This window comes from Eumetopias jubatus, unplaced genomic scaffold, assembly GCF_037043125.1.
Source record: "Eumetopias jubatus isolate StellerSeaLion01/CBP00866 unplaced genomic scaffold, mEumJub1_p1.0 scaffold_9, whole genome shotgun sequence".
Classification (NCBI taxonomy): domain Eukaryota; kingdom Metazoa; phylum Chordata; class Mammalia; order Carnivora; family Otariidae; genus Eumetopias; species Eumetopias jubatus.
Genome location: NW_028274815.1, coordinates 39,291,147 through 39,299,993, shown reverse-complemented (window position 1 = coordinate 39,299,993; position 8,847 = coordinate 39,291,147).

The following is an 8,847-nucleotide window of genomic DNA, read 5'->3' as shown; positions in this document are numbered from 1 at the left end:
TAATCCTGGCAGCAACCATGTGATCCTTCTCTAGTTGAGCCTTCAGATAACGACCAGTCTAGGTAATACCTTGATTGCAGCCTTGTAAGAAACCCTTAACCAGAGGACCCAACCAAGTGTTCCTGGATTCCTGACCCACACAAACCATGAGATAATGTTTGTTGTTTTAGTCACTAAGTTTTGTAATAATTTGAATACAGCAATAGATAATTTATACTGCCCTCAAGTAGCTTATGGTCTAATTAAGTGAAAAAAAACAAAAATAATAGCGCTTATTATATGCCAGGTACTTTTCTAAGCATTTTACATATATTAATTTAATCCTTACAATAAATCTATGAAGTATTACTACTCTTGCCATTTTATAGATGAGGAAATTGAGTCAACCAAGAGGTTAAATAACTTGCTCACTGTCACACAGCTAGTGGAGCTGGGATTCAAACTCAGTTTGGTGTCAGAGTTCAAATTTTTTTTTTTTAGAGTTTAAGTTCTTTTTTTTTTTTTTTTAAAGATTTTATTTATTTATTTGAGAGAGAGAGAGAGCATGAGACGGGGGAGGGTCAGAGGGAGAAGCAGACCCCCTGCCGAACAGGGAGCCCGATGCGGGACTCGATCCCGGGACTCCAGGATCATGACCTGAGCCGAAGGCAGTGGCTTAACCGACTGAGCCACCCAGGCGCCCCTAGAGTTTAAGTTCTTAATCACTATATTGTACTGCTTCTTTCCATCTTATATACTATAATAGAATTATGCACTCTTTATAGAAATAGTACAGCATAGGGAATGATTATATCTGTAGGATAAAGGGGTCTGAAGGATTCACAAGACACCTAAGCAAAATTTGAAACATGGAAAGAAGGCATTCCAGACAGATGGAATAGCATATGCTAAGGTATGGGAGCACAAAACAACACTGTACTTGCCAAGGACATATGCTACTATTCTTTTCAAATGTTTGTAATCAATTATGTGGTCTTCTTCATATTCTGACCTTTATTTCTATTGGTAAACACTATGTTCTCTGAATTCTAATAAGCCACAACTCTTTTTAGAAAAGACTAATGCCTGATTCTCAACCAAGGGCAAAGGCAGCTTAGAATGAGTTGAGCGAAAAAATCTCCCCACTCATTTCAACATACAAACTGATTTAGAGGATTAGTAATGGAGGCATTTGTCTTTTGTAGCAACAAAAGCACACTCTTTACACACTTCCCATGTGCTGTCTACCAGAGAGTACCCAACATCCATAATGCTTTCTTTGCCTTTGGGATGATGAGCAAGATCAGTCATAGGTTTGAGAACCACAAGTCTCTATACTGAAATGTAACTCTAAATAATCTTGCATCAGATCCAAATAACCTATTGATTATTTGACAGGAAAAATGGAGAGGAGAGAAAAAGGGGGATTAAACATAACTCAGAATTAATCACTAAAAAAGTGAACTGGGTAACCCTAAAAACAAAGAGAAGTGGCTGTAGATATAATAATTATGGACATAAAAGGTGTGGTTGTCTTTCCCCCTTGATTATCATAATTATCCTCAAAAGGCCAATTAAAAAACATTTTTGAGGGCGCCTGGGTGGCTCAGTTGGTTAAGCGACTGCCTTCAGCTCAGGTCATGATCCTGGAGTCCCTGGATCGAGTCCCGCATCGGGCTCCCTGCTCAGCAGGGAGTCTGCTTCTCCCTCTGACCCTCCCCCCCTCATGTGGCCTCTCTCTCTCTCTCATTCTCTCTCTTTCAAATGAATAAATAAATCTTAAAAAAAAACTTTTTTGAGATAACTGTAGTTTCACATGCAGAGATCCTGCATAGTGCAGTATTGCAACCAGAAAATTAACATTGGTGCAATCCATTGAATTTATTCAGTTTTCACAAGTTTCACCATGCACTTGTGTGTTCACACAAACTTCAGTGCAATTTTATTACATATGTAGAATTGTATGGCCACCACAATCAAGATACAGAAGAGTTCCATCAAGAAGATCCCTCATGTTACTCTTTTGCAGCCACAGCCAGGCTGTTCCTCCTACTAACCCCAATCCCTGGCAACCTTCAATCTGTTCTCCGTCTCTATAATTTCATTATTCAAGAATGTGATATAAAAGGAAAGTTTTGAGACAGGCTTTTTTCTTCCACTCAGTATAATTCCCCTAAGATTCATTCAGGGCACTGTGTATTAATAGTTCATTCCTTTTCATTGCTGAGTAGTACTCTCTGGTATAATTGTACCACAGTTTTTTTTTAACCAGTCACCTGTTGAAAGACATTGGTGTTGTTCCTTGTCTGGGGCTATTACAAATAAAATGTCTGTGAGCATTTGTGTACAGGTTTTTGTGTGAACATAAGTTCTCATTTCTCTGAGATAAATGCTCAAAAGTGCAATTTTTGGGTTATATGGCAAATGCACATGTAGTTTTGTATGAGATTGCCAAACTCTCCTCCAAAATGGCTATTATCTTTTTACATCCCCACCAGCACTGTATGAGTGATCCAGTTTCTCTGCATCCCTACCTGTGTTTGGTATATCACTATATTTTATTGTAGCCATCCAGAGAGGTTGTGTAGTGATACCTCATTGTTGTTTAAATTCTTAGTTTGCTAATTGCTAATGTTTGTTGGGCAACTTTTTATGGGCTTATTTGCCATCTGCATACTATCTTCAGTGATAAGTATGTTCACATCCTTTGCTTTTGTCTGATTGGATTGTTTGGTTTTTTACTGTTGAGTTTTTTTTTATTTTTTAAGATTTTATTTCCTTATTTGACAGATAGAGACACAGCGAGAGAGGGAACACAAGCAGGGGGAGTGGGAGAGGGAGAAGCAGGCTTCCCGCCCAGCAGGGAGCCCGATGCCGGGCTTGATCCCAGAACCCTGGGACCATGACCTGAGCCAAAGGCAGATACTTAAAGACTGAGCCACTATTGTTGAGTTTTGAAAGTTCTTTATATAGTCTAGATACAACTCCTTTGGCAGATTTACAGTTTGCAAATTTCTCTGTCTATAGTTTGTCTTTTTCATTCTCTTTACAGGATCTTTCAGAGAGCAAAAGTTCTCCATTTTGATGAGGTTCAACTTAGTAATTTTTCATTTTATGGACTGTGCTTTTGGTGTCAAATCTAAAAATTCTTTGCTTAGCGCTAAGTCCCAGTGATTTTTGCCTTTTATTGTATTAAAGTTTTTTTTTTTAAGATTTTATTTATTTATTTGTCAGAGAGAGAGAGTCAGTACAAGAGGGAGAGTGGCAGGGAGAGGGAGAAGCAGGCTCCTGCTGAGCAGAGAGCCCGATGTGGGACTCCCCAGGACCCGGGGATCATGACCTGAGCCAAAGGCAGATGCTTAACTGACTGAGCCAGCCAGGTGCCCCAATTTTTGCCTATTTTTTAAATTTTACATTTTACTTTACCTGTTTGACATCTAAATCAGTAATCTATTTTGAGATAATTTTTATAAAAAGTGCGAGACTTATGTAAAGGTTTTTTTTTTTTCCCCATGAATGTCCAATCATTTTATGACCCTATTTCCTGAAAAGGCTATCCTTCCTCTATTGATTTCTTTTGCACCTTTTTTAAAATCACTTGGGCATATTTGTGTCAGCCTATTTCTGGGTTCTCTATTCTATTCCGTTGATCTATGTGTATATCCGTGGGCCAATACCATACAGTCTTGACCACTGTCACTATATATTGAGATTCTAACTGGATAGAGTGATTCCTCCTATTTTATTCTTCTTTTTCAAAGTTGTTTTAGTTATTAGAGTTACTGCACCTTTACATATAAATTTTACAGTAAAATTGCTTATGTTACAAAAGACCTTGCTGAGATTTTGATCAGAATTGCATTAAATCTATAGCAATCATTTTGGGGACAATTGACATCTTTACTATACTGAGTCTTCCAATTCATGAAGAGTGTATTTATCCATTCATTTAGGTATTCTTTCTTTCATCAGTATTTTGTGATGTTCAGAATACAGATCCTGTATATGTTTCATAAGATTTATACCTATGCATTTTTCTTTGGAGCAATTATAAATGACATTGTTTTTAAAGCTTTTTTATTTATTTATTTGACAGAGAGAGACACAGCAAGAGCAGGAACACAAGCTGGGGAGTGGGAGAGGGAGAAGCAGGCTTCCTGCTAAGCAGGCAGCCCAATGTGGGGCTCGATCGCAGGACCCTGGGACCATGACCTGAGCCGAAGGCAGACGCTTAATGACTGAGCCACCCAGGTGCCCCAGACATTGTGTTTTTAATTTCAGTTTCCTCAACTAATGTTGTTAACATAAAAAACACAATTGGTTTTTGTGTGTTAATCTTGTATCTTGTGATCTTGCTGAACTCATTTATTAAATTCTGGGATTGTGTGTGTGTGTGTGTGTGTGTATGTATAGATTCCTTGGAATTTTCTACATAGGCCCTGATGTCATTGGCAAATAGCAACAGTATTATTTCCTCCTTTCCAATCTGTAGGCATGCTTTTTCTTTTTCTTGCTTTACTGAACTGGTTAAAACTTCTGGCCACTTCACTAGGTGGTGAGAGTAGACATTCTAGGACATTGTAGGGAAAAACATTTAGCCTGGCACCAGTAGTTATGATGTTAACTGTAGGTTTTTGTAGATATTCTATAACAAGTTGATGAGTTCCTAGCTTACGGAGGCTTTTAATCATGAATGGATGTTGGATGTTATCAAATGCCTTTTCTGCAACAATTGATATGATCATATGATTTTTCTTTAGCCTGTTGATATGGTCGATTACATTAGTTGACTTTTGAACATTGAACCAGCCTTGTATTCCTGAGAAAACCCCTCTACACTATGATATATAAATCTTTTTATAATATTGCTGGAATCAATTTATGATTCTTTATTTTTGCAACTAAGTTCATGAGAGATATTGGCCCATAGTTTTCTTTTGGCTTACTGTCACTATGTGGTTTTGGTGTCAGGGTAAGACTAGCTTCAGAGAATGAATTGGAAAGTATTCTCTCATATTTTAAAATGGAAGAGATTGTATAGCGTTGGTGTTAATTACTCTTGAAAGATTTGGCAGAATTCTCCAGTGAAACTATGTGAGTCTAGAGATTTTTTTGAGAGTTTCAAAATTATGAATTCAATTTCCTTAATAGCCCTAGGACCTTTCAAATAATCTATTTCATTGAGCAAGTTGTAGTAGTTGGGTGTTTTTTGAGGAACTAGTTCATTTCATCTAAGTTGTTGAATTTATATGTATAGAATTGTAGTAGTATTTCCTTGTTATCTTTTTGATGTCTGCAGGGTCTGTAGTGATATTCCGTTTCATTTCTGGTATTTCTAATTAGTGGCTTCTTTTATTCTTTGTCAATTTTGCCAGAGGTTAATTTTCTTTTATAGTTTTTCTCTATTGTTTTCCTATTTTCAATTTTATTGCTGTCTGCTTTTATATTTATTATTTCTTTACTCTGCTTGCTTTGAGTCTGTTTTGCATTTTTGTTTATTGTGTTCTTTCTTCCTTGCTTTGAGTCTGTTTTTTGTGAGTCCCCTGAGGTGAGACTTTCTCTTTGACTCATCCATTATTTAGAAATGTGAAATGTGGTATTTAATTCCAACTGTTTGGAGATTTTCCTATTATCTTTCTGTTATGTATTTCTAGTTTGATTCCATTGTGCTTGGACAACATACTCAGTATGATTTTGTTTCTTTTGAGTGAGAATTGTTTTATGGCTCAGGAAATGATCTATCTTGTACATGTCCATGAGCACTTGATAAACATGTGTATTTTGCTGTTATTGGGTGAAGTATTCTATAAATGTTGACCAGATCCTGCTGGTTGTTGGCATTGAGCTCTTTTTATATCCTTGCTGATTTTCTGGCTAATTGTTCCATCAGTTTTTGAGAGAGGGGTGTTGAAGTCTCCAACTATTATTGTGAATTTGTCTATTCTAGTTCTTTCAGTTTTTGTTCGTAGCTCTGTTGTCTGGTGCATACCTATTTTGAATTGCCATGCCATCTTGGTGGATTGACCCTTTTATCACAATGTGGCCATCTCTATCTTTGATAATTTTCTTTGCTCTTAAGTCTTCTATATGCAATATTAATATAATACCAGCCACTCATGTTTTCCTTTGATTAATGTTTGCATGACATTTCTTTTTAAATCCCTTTCATTGCCTACATCATTATATTTGAAATGAACTTATTGTAGCCATCGTATAATTAGGTCATGTTTTTAAATCCATTCTGCCAATTTTATCTTTTAATTGGTGTACTTAGGCTGTTAACATTTAATGTAATTATTGATATGTTACAACTTAAGTGTGCCATTTTATTTATTTTCTGTGTGTACTTTGTTTTCCATCTGTAGTTTCTTTTTTCCTGCCATCCTGTGAGTTATCTGAACATTTTTGAAAATTCTATTTTGAAAATTCTATTTTATCTATAGTGTTTCCCCTCAACTTTATTGAGATTTAGTTGACATATAACACTGTGTAAGTTTAAGGTGTATGATGTGTTGATTTGATAGACTTACATATTGCAAAATCGATTACCATTTCTATGTTTTTTTAATTTACCTATTTTTTCCATTTTGGTAAAATAAGCATAACATAAAATTTACCATTTTAAAACATTTCTAGGTGTATAATTCAGGAGCATTAAGTACATTCACAATGCTGTGCAAACATCATCACTATCCACTTCTACAATCTTTCATCTCAAACACAGGTGCTGTACCACTTGAAACAATAACTCCCCACTTCCCCCTTATCTGTAGTACTTTTTAATTTTACCTGTTGTATAGTTTTTTTAGTGGTTGCTCTAGGTATTACACTATGTATACATATCACAGTCTACTGGTATCATTATTTTACCAGTTCAAGTATAGAAACCTTAACTCCCTTTATGTCTTTGCCCTCCCTGTTTATAGTATAATTGTCTTAAATATTTACATACATTTAGAATATAGTGTTACAATTTTTGCTTCAACTATCATTTTAGAAATTTATAAAACTCAAGAAGAAAAAGAGTCTCTTGTATATACCAATATTTTTGTTTATTGTGTTCTTTCTTCCTGATGTTCCAAGTTTCTTTTTTTTTTTTTAAATCATTTTCTGTTTAGAAAATATGCTTGGGGCACCTGTGTGGCTCAGTTGGTTAAGTGTCCAACTCTTGATCTCAGTTCAAGTCTTGACTCAGGGGTTTATGAGTTCAAGCCCCATGGAGCCCATTTAAAAAAAGCTGGGTGTGGAGTCCACTTAAAAAAATTATTTTTGGTGTGACAAATTCTCTTAGCTTTCCTTCATCTGAGAATTTCTCGACTTCCCTTTTATCACTGAAGAATATTTCACTGGGCATAGGATTCTTGGTTGACAGTCCTTTTAATACTTGAAGAATATTGTGCCACTTCCTTCTGGCCTCCACAAGACATTAGGTGATTCATATTGGTGTTCCCCTATAAGTAATGTCATTTCTCATTGGCTGCTTCCAAAATATTTTCTTTGTGGTTAGTTTTCGGAAATTTAATTGCTGTATGTTTTGGAGTGGATTCCTTTGGGCTTGTCTTTTTTGCAATTTAACTTCTTGAATTTGCAGGTGTATGTCTTTTGCCAAGTTAGGGAAGTTTTCAGCTATTATTTCTTTGAATATTTCTTCAGTTTTCTCATTCTCCTCCAGTGATATGATTGTTACCTCCTACAATGGTATGATTGTTACTTTTTTTTTTAATATCCCATAGTCTCTGAGATTCCATTCATTTTATTCCAATTTTCTCCAGTTGTTCAATTTGAGTAAGTTCCATTGGTCTGTTCCTCGAGTTCACTGGTTCTATCATCTATTATCTTCACTCTGTTATTGAGTCTTATGGTAAGTTTTTTATTTTACTTATGTATTTTTCAGTTCTATAATTTCCATCTAGTTTTTTTGGTAATTTCTATTTCTTTGCTGAAATATTTATTTTCAATTTGTTTCAAGAGTATTTGTAAATAATTGAAGTATTTTTATGATAGCTGCTTTAACATAATTATCAGACAATTCCAACATTTGATTCATCTCATTATTGGCATCTGTTGATTGTCTTTTCTCATTCATGTTGTGATTTTCTTGGTTCTTGGATGAATATTTTTTGTATCTTGGATATTTTAGATATTAGATTATGAAGCTCTGGATCCTATTTAATCAATCAATCAACTGATCAATCATTTATTTATTTTTAAAGCAGGAAGTCTCCTGTTGAGACATGAGCTGCTGGGTGTTTATGTTTAACTTCTCTCTGAGCCCTGCCAATACCACCTTAGCAAAAGTGGAGCACTGATTCACACTGCCTTGCTGCAATTGGGTGGGGTGGAAGTTCCGCTCCCCCCTTACTCCACCAACTTCACAGTGAAAGTGGGGCACCAACTCCCTCTGTCTTGTTGCATCTGAGTAGGGGTATAAACTCAGCTCACCTCTTAATCTGCTGATACCACCTGCTGGGGGAACTGGAGCACCACCTGCTTTTGCCAGGTAGAAGATGGAAGGTCAGCTCCCTACTCCAGACCTGCCAAAACCATCCTGCAGGGGAATTGGAATGCTACCTCTCATGTCCATGGATTAGGGAAGGTTGAATGGGAAATTAACTCCTTGCTCAGCTCTGCTGAAACTATGCTGTGATTAGAGGGTGCAGTTTTCTGTATTTGGCTGGAGTAGGACAGAATTGCCAATAAGCTTTCCATTGTTAGGCCATTCTTTTTTCCATCCTTTGGGTAGGGAAAACAGACTTTTCTTGGAGTTTTTATCGTCTGTGCCTGTTTGTAGTACTGGGTTGGAGGATTTTGCATTGCCCTGAGATATGAGAGGAAATAAGGAAACCTGGAAACTTATCATTGTGTCAT